Source organism: Monodelphis domestica, chromosome 4, assembly GCF_027887165.1.
Source record: "Monodelphis domestica isolate mMonDom1 chromosome 4, mMonDom1.pri, whole genome shotgun sequence".
Taxonomy (NCBI): domain Eukaryota; kingdom Metazoa; phylum Chordata; class Mammalia; order Didelphimorphia; family Didelphidae; genus Monodelphis; species Monodelphis domestica.
In genome coordinates, this window is record NC_077230.1 from 87,924,535 (window position 1) to 87,940,046 (window position 15,512).

The following is a 15,512-nucleotide window of genomic DNA, read 5'->3' on the forward strand; positions in this document are numbered from 1 at the left end:
GTGAGAAATGTCTTCAGGTGCATGGAGAGGGGGAGGGGGAGCAACCCCCTCTGGCACTCATACCATGGGTTTGCCAACACAGCATTAAGGGATGGATGGGGCAGCTAAGTGGCTCAGTAGATGGAGATCCAGGTCTGGAGACAGGAGGTCCTGGGTCAAATCTGGCCTCTTAGCTGTGTGATCCTGAGTAAGTCACTTAATCCCAATTACCTCACCCTTACTGCTCTTCTTTCTTGGAACCAATATACAGTATTGATTCTAAGACAGAAGATAAGGATTTAAAAAAAAAGAAGGGATGGATTTCAAACAAATGAAAGAACATCAGGTTGTGAGATCTAGGCAGTTAGGTGGTGAAATGGAGAGGGCATTGAACTTAAGAGTATGGAAGACCCGGGTTCAAATCTGACCTCTGACCTTGACTATATGTATGACCCTGGGTAAATTGATTTCCTTCTGTGTCTGTCAGTTTCCTCATCTGTAAAATAAGTATAATAATAGCACCTACCTCCTAGGATTATTCTGAGGATAAAATGAGATAATATCTAGAAAGTACTTTGCAAACTTTAAAGAGCTTCATAAATGCTATTATTAATTATTAGTGTTTAGTTACACATGATGTGTATTATGAACAAATTTCCCATGGAATCATGAATATTTCCTTTCTACTTTTTGGATGATCCATGCTTCATGATACTTTTATTCACTCGTCATACATTATCTTTGGGCAAATTGAAATTGGAAACAAATAAAAAAAGAAGTATGTGACTATATCATAATGCAGTCAATTATTCTCTGTTCCCAGAATGTCTGCATTTCTTTTTATTTTTCTTCTTTGATGCACAGAAATTAGTTGGTTGATAACTGGACGAGTCACACATGTACAGCAGCCAACTCGCATGATTCTAAATCAGGGAGCTGGAGGCTGGGGGGCAGGGAGCGTAAGACGCAGTTACAGCTAGGTCCTGATTAATACAAATAATGACTCCCCTGCAGTGGTTATATTTATTTGAATTCGCACTATTCTAAGTTATAATTGGTTCCAGCCTAATGGAAACATGCAGTGAAAATTCAAATAATACAATGTCTTCAGGGAATTCATTATTCACTCTAATCAAGCCCTCGTTGTCCTGGCCTTCAGGGAAGTGCAGAGACTGGGAGCTCTGGCAGCCTGTCCTCTCAGCCAGAGTTAAGTGATTATTGCCACTCAAGAAACATGGCAGGGCCTCACTTTGATCACAAAACTCACAGACCAAAGCTGGGCTGAGATGGACAAAATGGCAGCTGAGGGAAGTCAGGAGCCTTGAAGGCCTAAGAAGCCCAGGAGGACATTCTGTTTATCTGCTTCATGCCAGTGTTGGTCCAAGCCTAGCAAAGGGGCTTGTGCAGGGGACTGTACAGAGATTGCAGGATGGAGGAGACACCAAGAGGAAGGAAGAAAGCGAGCATTAATTAAACAGTTACTGTGTTCCACGTCCCAAGTACTATGTGCTTTACAAATTTTAATCCATTTGGTCCTTCCAACAACCTGGGGAGGTAGGTGATGTTATTGTACCATTTTACAGCTGAAGAAACCAAAGCAGGCAGCAGTTAAGTGACTTGCCAGGGTCACAGCTAATAAATGTCTGTGTCTAGATGTAGCCTCTGGTCTTCGTGACTCTGGGCACAGTGTCCTACCCTCCATAATACCTCGATGTCTCTAGGGAGGGGTGGTGGGAAATGCCAGCGTGTATCTTCCCCAAGGGAGTGCCCACGTCCAAGAGGAGTGAGGTTGTGCATAAGAAGCCAGCAGCACATTTCAAAGATGCTTCTAGGGCCGATGGAACCTACCCACTTAATGGCATCAACGCTTCAAAGTTCATGGAGGCAGGAGGCTGGACCCATTTCTCCCGTTGTTGGTTGGGAGCCCCTCACCCTCCAGACTAAGAGGAAAGAAAACTTGTTCCAGCAATGGGGAACAACTAATGCAAAGGCTTACAAAAACAGGACCCAGAATGTTATGTTTGAGGAACTACAAGTAGGCTGGGGTTGCAAGATGGTAGCATGCAGGGATGGTTATCAAAGGTCAGAAGACTGGAAAGGTAGGAAGAGGCCAGGCTATAAAGATTATAAATATAAAAGAAGATTTTATAGTTGATTCCAGAGGTAATAGTAACCAATGGAGTTTACCACCAAGAACTGACTAGGACCTGTACTAGGATGGAGAAAAGGAGGAGAGATTTGCAGAGGACAACCCATGAAATTTAAAAATTGTTTGGATATGTAGAGAGAGTGTTAGTGAGGAGTCCAGGAGTACACTTAGGCTTATCACCTAGGTAAATGGAAAGACGGTAGCACCCTCAATTCTTTCCAAAGTAGCCATTTCTTGATAAAGAAAAAGAAGAAGGAGATTGTGAATTCCTAGATTGTGGATTGGGCAGGAAGGATAGACACTCTTCCCAACTCTTCCCAAAGAGTGAGAGTCAGGGTCACATGTCCTTCTGATCCCAAGCTCTAGTTCCCTCCAGAAACCACATCTGGGGAGATGAAAGATCTGTTCTGTACCCCCCCATCCCCTACAATCCTAGTCCTCCAACCTTTCTAATTCTCAATCACAGCAAAAAAGATGGCCCCAGTCACAGCATCTCAGAATGGCTGTTAATATTAACAGCATCTTCAATCAACCAAAAGGTTGAATGTGTTCAATATTTTATTTAAACTGGCATGTAAAAATTTTAATAATGCCCTGTCCTTTTCAAAGTCAGAGTAACTTTTAAATAACAGCCTGGTCTCAGCAGGGCTCGGGGCAGAATATTCTCCCAGAGGAAGGCAGATGAGGTGCAAGGGAGGAAGCATTCGCTTCTTTTTTATGTTTTCCACAATGTTATTTCCTATTATCTTTCTCATCCTTCTCTTGCCACTTACTTGATCCCCTCTAGTCTCCAAGAGTTCATGAGAGCTCTCATGGGTTCTAGAATCTTCAAGCATATAATTGAAGTCAATATTTTATTAAATGTCTACTGTGCGCCAGCACTGAACACTGGAAACACAATGACAAAAATGAAACAGTCCATGCCCTCAAGGAGCTAATATTCTCTCTCCTTTTTGGGGTAGGGAATGGAGGTAGGGAAGCAGAACCACCAACTTACCTATGAATCAATGCAACATAGATACAAAGTAGAAGAGAGGAGCCTAGGACAGTGGAAGAGGAGCCAGATTTATAATCAAATGACTTGGGTTCTAATCTCAGCTACTTCTGATATTCATATAAAACCAGCAATTTCTTCATTCTTTCCATGTGTTTGATCTTCAATGAGACAGCATTGAACTTTGCTTTTCCCTTCATGCAGACAGATCAGTTGTACCCCACTTGTGTTCACCAATGGGATCTGAGACTTAACTTTTTGTGCTATCAGTGCAAGCTTGAAGTTGGACTTGCTGATGACTCTGCCCTCTCATTTTGTTCATCTGACTTTCCTCACTAGAAAGATCATCTGGGATGGAAAGATGGTGTTAGTGGTAGATAGTCAGCACATCAGGTGGAATGAAAATAATGGGGCATTGAGGTAACTGGTAGATAGAGAGCCAGGCTTGGAGATGGGAAGTTCTGTGTTCAAATCAGTTCTCAGACACTGCTTAACTGTATACCCCTAGCCAAGTCACTTAACCCCCATTTCCTAGACCTTACCACCCTTTTGTCTTAGAATCACTATATAGAATTGATCCAAGACAGAATACAAGGCTTTTTAAAAAAAGAAACTAACAAGCTTTATTTGGCATCAAACTAGTTGAACTGTCCACAGGCTGGGAAGTACAGTCACCTATGACAGTGGACTGCTTCCCACTCTTGCCCAACTCTTACTAGGGGCCATGTCCCTGCCCTGTTTCTCAATGACAGTCTTGTTAGTCATCCCAAACTTGGACTTGAGCTTGCCACTCAAATAATTCTTCATGATATTGCAGCCAAAGGAATTATGTTTTAGCCTTTGCCTTTGAGGACAAGTGGTCATATCTGGAAAGAGGTCACTTCATGGCCCTCATGCCATAGGTTAATTTGCTACAACATCTGGCTGGTGATCTGAGACTGTTATTTTGTTCAAAGCTGGCTCTTGATGCTCCATTAAGTGATACCAGTTTTTAGAGCTCCAGTCTCTGGGTTCTGTGAGTGCCCAGAAGCCAGAGATGTCATCTTGCAGCTTGTAGATGAGCAATAAATTGTTCTTGATAGTCTCTTCACGGTCATTGCCAAAGTAGGCAGCCAAAGAATCACATATCTTATTGAGGAACTCCAAGACCATGGAGACATTGGCATTTTACTTAGCGACAGCTGTCAGTCAGATGTGGGAACTCATGACCTGGAAGAAGCTAGATGTGGGTGATGTTAATGGCAAGGAGTGGGGGGCAGAGCATCTACTGCTCCAGTGGATCATGTTTGGTAGGCTTCCACAGCATCCTGCCTGATATGATCTCTGTAGACCTAGACGATGAACACTTTCCTTCTTCTGGTTATAGATAATCTTCAAGCATATAATTGAAGTCAATATTTTATTAAATGTCTACTGTGCGCCAGCACTGAACACTGGAAACACAATGACAAAAATGAAACAGTCCATGCCCTCAAGGAGCTAATATTCTCTCTCCTTTTTGGGGTAGGGAATGGAGGTAGGGAAGCAGAACCACCAACTTACCTATGAATCAATGCAACATAGATACAAAGTAGAAGAGAGGAGCCTAGGACAGTGGAAGAGGAGCCAGATTTATAATCAAATGACTTGGGTTCTAATCTCAGCTACTTCTGATATTCATATAAAACCAGCAATTTCTTCATTCTTTCCATGTGTTTGATCTTCAATGAGACAGCATTGAACTTTGCTTTTCCCTTCATGCAGACAGATCAGTTGTACCCCACTTGTGTTCACCAATGGGATCTGAGACTTAACTTTTTGTGCTATCAGTGCAAGCTTGAAGTTGGACTTGCTGATGACTCTGCCCTCTCATTTTGTTCATCTGACTTTCCTCACTAGAAAGATCATCTGGGATGGAAAGATGGTGTTAGTGGTAGATAGTCAGCACATCAGGTGGAATGAAAATAATGGGGCATTGAGGTAACTGGTAGATAGAGAGCCAGGCTTGGAGATGGGAAGTTCTGTGTTCAAATCAGTTCTCAGACACTGCTTAACTGTATACCCCTAGCCAAGTCACTTAACCCCCATTTCCTAGACCTTACCACCCTTTTGTCTTAGAATCACTATATAGAATTGATCCAAGACAGAATACAAGGCTTTTTAAAAAAAGAAACTAACAAGCTTTATTTGGCATCAAACTAGTTGAACTGTCCACAGGCTGGGAAGTACAGTCACCTATGACAGTGGACTGCTTCCCACTCTTGCCCAACTCTTACTAGGGGCCATGTCCCTGCCCTGTTTCTCAATGACAGTCTTGTTAGTCATCCCAAACTTGGACTTGAGCTTGCCACTCAAATAATTCTTCATGATATTGCAGCCAAAGGAATTATGTTTTAGCCTTTGCCTTTGAGGACAAGTGGTCATATCTGGAAAGAGGTCACTTCATGGCCCTCATGCCATAGGTTAATTTGCTACAACATCTGGCTGGTGATCTGAGACTGTTATTTTGTTCAAAGCTGGCTCTTGATGCTCCATTAAGTGATACCAGTTTTTAGAGCTCCAGTCTCTGGGTTCTGTGAGTGCCCAGAAGCCAGAGATGTCATCTTGCAGCTTGTAGATGAGCAATAAATTGTTCTTGATAGTCTCTTCACGGTCATTGCCAAAGTAGGCAGCCAAAGAATCACATATCTTATTGAGGAACTCCAAGACCATGGAGACATTGGCATTTTACTTAGTGACAGCTGTCAGTCAGATGTGGGAACTCATGACCTGGAAGAAGCTAGATGTGGGTGATGTTAATGGCAAGGAGTGGGGGGCAGAGCATCTACTGCTCCAGTGGATCATGTTTGGTAGGCTTCCACAGCATCCTGCCTGATATGATCTCTGTAGACCTAGACGATGAACACTTTCCTTCTTCTGGTTATAGATAAATAACCCTCCGATCATGATGGTAATTTCATCTCCTCTGTCCATGGCTATAAGATTATGCCTGGTGCTATGATTTTATATGCCCTGAACTTACGACCCTTCCCCAGTATCTTATAGTGGAAAGAGCATTGAATCTGGAGCAAGAGAACGTGGGTCCAAATCCTTTCTCTGATACTCATCCCTGGTGTGATCTTGTTTTGACACCTATAAGATGAAGGTGTGACTAGAGGTACCTCCCAACTCTAATTCCATAATGCTAAGTTGCAAAGAGGCAAATTTAGGTTTTATGTCAGGCTTGCTACCCTAGTACTATCCGTATGTAAAATGGCTCTCTCAGGAGGTAGTATAGACCCTCCTTCATTGAAGGTCTTCAAATAGACAGACAATACTTCTATTCTATTATATCGACTTCAAATAGTAGACAGGTGACTGTCTACTCATCAGGTATGTTGGAGGAGATTCTTCTTTGGGCGAGGGTTGTTCTACTTACATAAGAAGAACTCATCTACGTAGCAATTTAAGGTTGCTAAGCACGTTGCATGCATTATTCTTTGATCCTCACAATGACCCTGTGAGGTGGCTACTAAATATTATCTCTATTTTACAGATTGAGGAAACTGAGGCTGAACGAGGAAGACTGACTTGCTCAGGCTCACAAAGCTGCTAAGTATCAAGGGTGATTCGAACTCGTCGTAATGACTTTAAGCCAGCATGCTCTATCCAAGAGAGCACCTTGATCCTCAAAGTCACACCCAGAGACAGACGTCGACTTCGAAGGTACAGGTCTATCTTCCGATTTCCCATTCATCTCTCTCGCCGCTATGCTGCTGCCTTTCAGATCCGGGGGAGTAAGAATTCCAAGAAGACATAGGTCAATGGTGTGAGGATTGTGTGAGACCGAGTAGAATAAAGATTGAGAAAAGTCCACAAGATTTGTTGAGTAGATGTCCCTGGTGGCCTTTGAAAGAGCGGTGCAGTAGAGTAATGGAGATGGGAGCCAGATTGCATGGGCTTAAGGTTACCGGTGATGAGGTGGAAGCAATGGGTGGTAGGCCACTTGTTTAGAAAATTTGGCAGCCAAAAGAGGATGGAAACCAGAGGGCCAGTAGAGTCAGGAGAAGGGTTTTCCAGGCAGGAGAAGTCCAAGTTCCTGCCTTGCCATGTACTGTCTGCCTAACCAACCATTGACTCAGATCTCCAGTTTCAAGGGAACTGAGAGGCCATCTAATGAAGTTCTCTCATTTTACCTCTAAGGAAACGGAGACCCAGGGAGATTAAATGACTTGTCAGTCTGGACTGTGAATCAGAAAGACCTGAGTTCAAATCTGGCCACAGAAGTTTACTAGATGTGTAACCCTTGGGCAAGTCACTTAATTTCTTTGTGCCTCAGTTTCCTTACTGGGGATAATAATAGAACTTATTTCCTGTGGTTGTTGTGAGGGTCCAATGAAAGATGATATTTGTAAAGTATATATTTTTAAACCCTGACTTTCCATCTTGGAATCACTACTGTGTATTGCTTCCAAGGCAGAAGAGTGGTAAGGGCTAGGCAATGGGGATTAAGTGACTTGCCCAGGGTCACACAGCTGGGAAGTGTCTGAGGCCAGACTTGAACCCAGGACCTCCTGCCTCTGAATCCACTGAGCTACCCAGCTGCCCCCTATCTGTAAGGTATTTTGCAAGCCTTAAAAGCACTATATAAATTGCTAGTTTTGTTATTATCATTATTGTCATCATTGTTGTTGTCATTACCCAAGGTCACAGAGGTAGTAAGCATATGAGCTAGGATTTAAAGTCCACTCCCGTTGACTGCAGTCTATGCTTTTCCCACTATCCCACCCCTCCTCTCTCAGCCTCAGTTTCCCACTGTATAAAATAAAGAAAGAATGGTCTTCTAGGATCCTTTTCTAGCTCTAAGGATCTGTGATTCAATGAGTGTAGGCAGAAAGGGGGAAAAGCCTGGCAATGCAGGAGTGGGAGTAGATAAATGAATCTACAAGAAACAATTGTTTCCCTTGGTCCCTGAGCTCCGCTGGGACTGTAGGGAGGGGGCTGCTACGTAGGAACCAGGAGATGGGCTCTCTCTCCAGCTGCAGGGAGAGTGGCAGCAGCTGCCAAGGGATGGAGGGGCATAAATGAAGGGACAGCTCTGTGCCTCATAGCCTTTGCTCCCCCCTACTGCAGATGGGCCTTTGATGTCAGCCTGGGCTTCCAGGCTGGACACAGAGCACAGTCTGCTCCATCAATGCCACCCGGTTTTCAATGAGGTTGCAATAAGATGCAGCCTGTGTTTGCCCACTGCAGGGCAATTGCTTTTATGGCTGGCACGAAATCAAGGAGCACTGCCTCAGCCCTGAGGATGAAAGGAAGTTTTACGGAGGCTTCTATTAATGCAGCTACAGTGCCCTCCTTGAGGATAGACTCCCCAGTGTCGCGGAGACAGAGGCCTTTGACTATCTTCGATACTTCCTCAGGAGCCTCTCCTCCAGGGCAGGGCAGGGAAAGGAAGGGGCGCTCCAAAGAGCCTGCCTGGGAGAGAGAGACCAAGAAGGGCGGACTGGACAGAGATGCCCGGGTCATCCTTGGACTGACGCTCGGGGCTCCCCTCCAGCTGAACCACAGGGATATTTTTCAGCTCAGACCAGAAACAATGGAGAGGCATGAAGGGAAGAGGGGATGGGTACAGAAGACAGAAAACCGCGGCCACTCCACGTCAGGAGTGGGGAAGGGAGGGCAGGCTAGGAGCTCTTGAGAGCTTTTCCTTCGGCCTTTCTTCGCATCCTGGATGCTTGTCGCAGTGCTTGGCATGTAGTAGGCACTAAATAAATGCTCATTAACTGGTGGCAGAGGGTGGGCTGCCCTCACAGTACTGGCACTCTGGCAGAGCTGCTAGCTCGGAATGTGCCACAGACTGTGTGGAGTTAGCTCCCTCCAGGCCCTGCATTGTCTAAATAAACAACTTCCCCCACTCCTTTTTTCTCACCTCCTCTTCCCCAATCTGCACACACCCTTCTGTTTGTGCAAAATGACTTATTTACTTCATTATCGTGCCTCTCCGGAGCGGAGTGTGGTCAGCCCTGGAATCCTAGAATGTTAAAAAGCCCGAATATGCCCCAGAGAGAAGCCTCTTAACCATTCATCATTAGAGCTCACGTTTATGGAGCCCATTACATTTACACCGGAGAGTGGAGTGGAGAGAGCACCAAGCCTCAAGCTGCTAGGAGCTGGGTTCAAATCTGGACTCAGTCGCTTCCTAGCTGGGTGACCCTGGGCAAGTCACTTACCTCCCATTCCACTCTTCTGCCTTATCAATTCTAAGACTGAAGGAAAGGATTAAAAAAAATAAAGGAATAAGGGATGAGTCCTAAACAAATGGACAAAGTAGGCAGTTAGGTGATGCAATAGAGAGAGTACTGAACTTAAGAGTCAGGAGGTCCTGAGTTCAAATTTGACCTCAGATACTTCCTAGCTGGGTGACCCTGGGAAAGTCACTTAACTCCCATTGCCTAGCCCTTACTGCTCTTCTGCCTTAGAATTGATGTCAATTCTAAGACTGAAGGAAAGGATTTAAAAAAAATAAAGGAATAAGGGACGAGTCCTAAACAAATGGACAAAGTAGGCAGTTAGGTGGTGCAATGGAGAGAGTACTTAAGAGTTGAGAGGACCTGAGTTCAAATCTGACTTCAGATACTTCCTAGCTGGGTGACTTTAGACAAGTCACTTTACCCCAATTACCTAGTCATTATTTTTCTGTCTTAGAACTGATAACTATCAATTCTAAGATGGAAGACAAAGGTCTAAAAAAAAAAAGAAGGAATGGGTCCTAAACAAGTGAAAGAATATCAGATTGTTAGACCTAGGTAGTTGGGTGATGCAATAGAACTTAAGAGTCAGGAAAATCCAAGTTCAAATCTGGCTGCAGACACTTCCTAGCTGGGTCACTCTGGACAAGTCACTTGATTCCACTTGCCTAGCCTTTACTTTACAATTGATACTAAGGCAGAAGGTAAGGGTTAAGAAATTTTTTTACATAGAGAATTCCTCACCATGAGTCCATTTTATAGATAAGGAAACAGACTGAAGGGACTCCAATGATTTTTCTCAAGGTTACCTCACTAATAACTTTTGGGGCCAGTTTTCAAACCCAACCCTTATCACTCCCAAACCACTGAATGTTGTTACCACTACACTCACAAACTCTTATAGCATCTTTGAGTAACAGGATCATAGCTTTAGTGCTAGAAGGGATATGGAGGTTATCTAATCCAGTCCTCCCATTTTATAGATGAGAAAACTGAGACCCAGAGGAGTAAAAAAATCACATAAGGAGAAAGAGACATCCAGGTTGTAGGCTTCAAATTGAGCTCTCCCTACTGAACTCATGATGCCTCTTTGTAATGATAATATCAACTTATATTTATATAGTGTATACAGAATGCATAAGTATTATTATCCCCACTTTATGCATAAGGAATCAGAATTCAGGGAAGCTCAATAATTTTCCCATAGTCACATAGCTAGTTAAGTATTAGAATTTGAACCCAGGTCCCCTGGCCATATGGCAAGCCCTCTTTCCACTATATTACCCTGGGGCATTTGGAGGAATTGCCCTCTTTGGAGATAGCAGGGACTCCATCTGGAAATTAACTTCCAACTTATATTTTTATACAGTAATTCTTTAAGAATCAGTGTGGCTACTTCCTCTTCTGGTAGAGTTCACAATCCCTCCATGTCCTAGAAGATGCCCTTCATGAGTAGCTTCTTCTGAAAACATAAATCTCTCATCTTCTGACCATTTTTCTGGGTTGAGACTCTCCATAATTAACTAGTGTGGTCCTCAGGTGGCAGATAAGGGCTATACTTAGAGCTTTCCCAGTTTGATGAAGCCCTTCTGTCGGTTAGTCATCTAACAGACATTTTATTAGGTTCTTACTATGTTAGAGGCACCTAGCCGGTGACACTATGGATGGAGCATTGGACCTGGAGTCAAGAAGACTTGAGTTCAAAGCCATCCTCAGATATTTGCTAGCTGTGTGACCCTGGGCAGGTCACTTGACCTCTGTCTAATTTAGGTTCCTAACTGTAAAATGGGGATAATAGCATCTATTTTATTTTTTAATTCATTATTATTTTTTAAAACCCTTACCTTCTGTCTTACAATCAATATTATGTATTGATTCTAAGACAGAAGAACTGTAAAGGCTAGGCAATGGGAGTTAAGTCCAGGGTCACACAGCTGGGAAGAATCTGAGGCCAGGTTTGAACCTAGGACCTCCTGTCTCTAGGCCTGACTCTCAATCCACTGAGCCACCCAGTTGCCCCCAATAGAACCTATTTTAAAGGGTTAAGAGGATCAAATGAGATAATATATGAAAAAGCAGTCAGCACAGGAACTAGCCCATCATAGGTGCTCTATAAATGATTATTCCTTCTTTACAAAGTTCTACAGAGATAAAAGAAGACAAAAAGTCCTCTACACTCAAGGAATTGACAGTTTTTTTATTCAAAGATATTTTATTTTCCTAGTAATATATAATAATAATAATTTTCAACATATGTTTTCCAAAATTATAAAGTCCAAACTGTCTGTGAAGATTAAATTTGACCCTCCCCTGATTGTGAAAATGAAAATACTTAATTCTTCCTTGATTATAACAATGACAATACTTAACTCCCCCCCTGATTGTGAAGATTAAATTGTAATCCCTGCCTATTTTGAAGATCTACCCATTTTAGATTTAATCACCAAAGGTGCAAACACCTCATTTCACACATTGAGTGGGGGAGGTCTGTTACCCACATGTGCAATAGTGGGTGATGAATCAGAAACGACTGACTGCCTTCTGGGTAATCCTAGAGCAGAGCGTCAACTGTGATTGGTAGATGTAAAATTAGGGGAAGACACAGGAAGTGACACAAAGAAGGTGTCTTTAAAAAGAGCTGTTACTGCCTGTGAAAGGTCAATTCTTCATTCCTTGGAGTGCTGACTGGACCTGAGACCCTGTTTCCTGATGAGGCTGATAAAGAATCTGCTGACTGGACTGACAGGTGGTGAGTGAAAAGGTGACTCGTAATTGCTGATTTTTCTCTGAAGAGACCAGCCTCAGGAAAGACTATCCCCTTGCAAGAGGCTTCCCCAGGTCCTCTGCTTTGCCAAGGCCAGTTGAAACTAACTAGGGGGGAGGGGAAAGGGGCGGGGCTGTAGGTAAATTACTTCGTGCTCAGGCTAGATATCTTACCTTATCCTCTCTCTGATTTCTTGCTTATTCTTTCTACATTTTGTAAATAAATTGTAAATAAAATCTCTTTGGAATTAATTAAATCCCTGGCAACCACACTCTTAAATAATCAAGTCCAACCATTTTAAAAAATTAATCCCTTTCCCCCCTTACACTGTCCCCCTCCTCTTTTCTCCACCCCTTCTCAGAGATGGTAAGAAATTTGATTTGGGCTGTATATATATTATCAAGCAAAACCCCCTTCCATATTGGTCCGTGGTATGAGAGCACACTCATACGGAACCAAAATCCCCAAATAAAACTATAAATAAATGAATGTGAACAAGAGAATGCTTTGATTCATATCTAAAGGAATTTACATTCTAATGCACGAGACAACATGTAAATAACTAGGCACCTATAAGTTTCCTATAGAGGAAATGCAAGGGTGGGTGTGTAGGGAAAGGGGGCATTTATGAAGCACCTGTCATATGCTCGCTGAGGCAATGAGATGGGACAGTGAAAAGAGCACCTGGCCTGGAGTCAACAAGGTCTGAGTCCAAATCTGGCCTTAAACACCTACTAGCTAGCTGTGTGACCCCAGGCAAGTTACTTCACTGTTTGTCTCAGTTCCTCATCTATAAAATCAGAACAAACTGAAAAAGGAAATGGCAAATCATTCTGGCATCTTTGTCCCCCCAAATACCCCATGGACAAATTTCTTTTTCTGACCAAGAAAATATTGAGGATTTATTATACGGGTATACATTCAGCCACAAAACAATCAGTCTGGAATGACAAGAGTTCCATGGCACCCAATCAAGAGATAGGCAGATGGAATTTGCACTAAAAGGAGGGATATCCTTTTGTCCCAAAGTGTCAAATGGTGATGGTGGTAAAGTCATAATTAGATGGTACCAGCACATCTGTAGGGTGATGTCTCCTTGAAGGTTTGTGCCTTCCTGAAAGTGTTACTGAATGCCATTCCATCTTTGCTTCTATGGCCTGTGGTGGACACAGTCTGGAACTTGGACCTCTGTCTTATCTTTCTCCTGTTCTGCTTCAACCTTCTTCCTCCACCCAGCCATCATGGTGCAGTGGAAGTCGACAAGATGGAGTTAAAAATGAGGTCAGACTGCTGGGTTTGTACCCCAAAGAGATAATAAGGAAAAAGACTTGTACAAGAATATTCATAGCTGCACTCTTTGTGGTGGCCAAACATTGGAAAATGAGGGGATGTCCTTCAATTGGGGAATGGCTGAATAAATTATGGTATATGTTGGTGATGGAATACTATTGAGCTAAAAGGAATAATAAAGTAGAGGAATTCCATGGAGACTGGAACGACCTCCAGGAAGTGATGCAGAGCGAAAGGAGCAGAACCAGGAGAACATTGTACACAGAGACTGATACACTGTGGTACAATTGAATGTAATAGACTTCTCTAGTAGCGGCAATTCTGAGGGACTTATGAGGATCACCCTAGTGCAAATATGAATAATATGGAAATAGGTCTTGATCAATGACACATGTTAAACCCAGTGGAATTCCTCATTAGCTATGGGAAGGTGGCAGGAGGGAGGGGAAGGAAAGAACATGAATCATGGAAAAATATTCTTAATTAATTAATTAAACATAATAAAAAAAGAATGGGGTGAGAGCCAGACACAACTAAACAGCAACATGTGCCAGGTATTTTATAAATATTATCTTATTTGATCCTCATAAGAGCTTTGTGAAGTAAGTGCTATTTAAAAGCTGAGGAAACTGAGGCAGTTAGAAGTGAAGAGATTTGCTCAGGGTTACACAGTCAGAAATCATGAATCCAGATTTGAACTCAAGTCTTTCTGACTTCAGGCACATGGTTCTGTCCACTGCAAACACCTAGCTGCCTAGGTAGATAACACTAAAGGAGAAGGCTTTAGCAGTTAAAAAAAAAAACCAGTAAGACCTGCCCCTTTCAGAAGGTGGACTTGAACTGAGTTTTCTTCTTCTTAAACTCTTACCTTCCATCTTAGAATCAATACTGTATATTTGTTCCAAGGCAGAAGAGTGGTAAGGGCTAGGCAATGGGGGTTAAGTGACCTGTCCAAGGTCACTCAGGAAATGTCTGAGACCAGATTTGAACCCAGGACCTCTGATTTCCAGGCCTGGCTCTCTATCCACTGAGCCACCTCACTGCCCCTTCAAACTGTGTCTTGACGGAAGCCTAAATACCTACAAGGTTGGAGGTGATGGGACAAAGCATTTCAGGCATGGGAGACCTGCCAATGTGAATGCACTAAGATCAGAAATGGAATTCAGTTTTGAGAAATAGCAGGAAAGTCAGTATGGCTGGATTTTGCAGAGTAGAAGGAAAAAGCAGATAAGAAAATGAGAAATGTAGGGAAAAGATAACAAAAGACAAAGTTGATTCTGGAGGTAAGAGGCAGTCACTGGAATTTACTTAGTAAGCTAGGGGAAATCATTTTGGCAACTATGGCAGATGAATTTAAGTAGGGTGAGACTTGAGGCAGAGAAGCCAATTAGAAGGCTACTGAAATGGTCCAGAAGCCTCTCCCAGGATATCACACCGTCCTTCCCAGGATTGGATCAGGATCGAATTCAGGACCTTCAGCTTAGGAGACAGATGCTCTGCCTACTGTGCTAAAGAGTCACTTGACTTGGGCTTAGCCTCCACCTCAAGTGGATTGTCTTCTACCTTAAGGTCCATTATTCAGTCTGAAACTTCTAGCCTGAGATTCCCATTGGGGTGGATTCTCACGGGAACAGGGAACAGTACAAGCTTTGGGGTTTCCAACTTACAAACTTGTCCTAAAACTTGGGGTTCACCAGATCTTACTAGGCTACAAGTTTGGGGTTTCTAGATTCCATGTCAACAAATTATATTGTTATAGTTAATGATATATTATGTAATAATACATGATAATACAATATGTATAATATAATACATTAAAATGATATATGCTTATATAATTATATGGTATGTAATATATAATAATTATATTATATACATAATATAGTTAGTAGGTATGACTTGAATGTAGATCCAGCAAAGGATGCTGAGAATGAGAGTTCAAACAGGTGAGAAGAAAATCAAGAGGGAACAGAAGAGGGAAAACCCAAGAGAAGATAATTCAGAATGTCAGTTGCCCAGAAGTTACAAAGAATGAGGATTGGAGATGGGAGCAGAAAGGCCAGTGGATCTGGCAATTAAGGGATCATGGACCACTTTGGAGAGAACAGTTTGAGTTGAAGGATGAGG

At 42.8% G+C, this 15,512-nt stretch overlaps 1 protein-coding gene across 5 annotated transcripts in view; it reads right to left on the reverse strand.

Moving 5' to 3' along the window:
* The window catches only part of SEMA5B (semaphorin 5B), a 206,703-nt gene that overhangs the window by 152,221 nt on the left and 38,970 nt on the right, over positions 1-15,512 (reverse strand). The gene's annotated exons all lie outside the window — the stretch shown is intronic.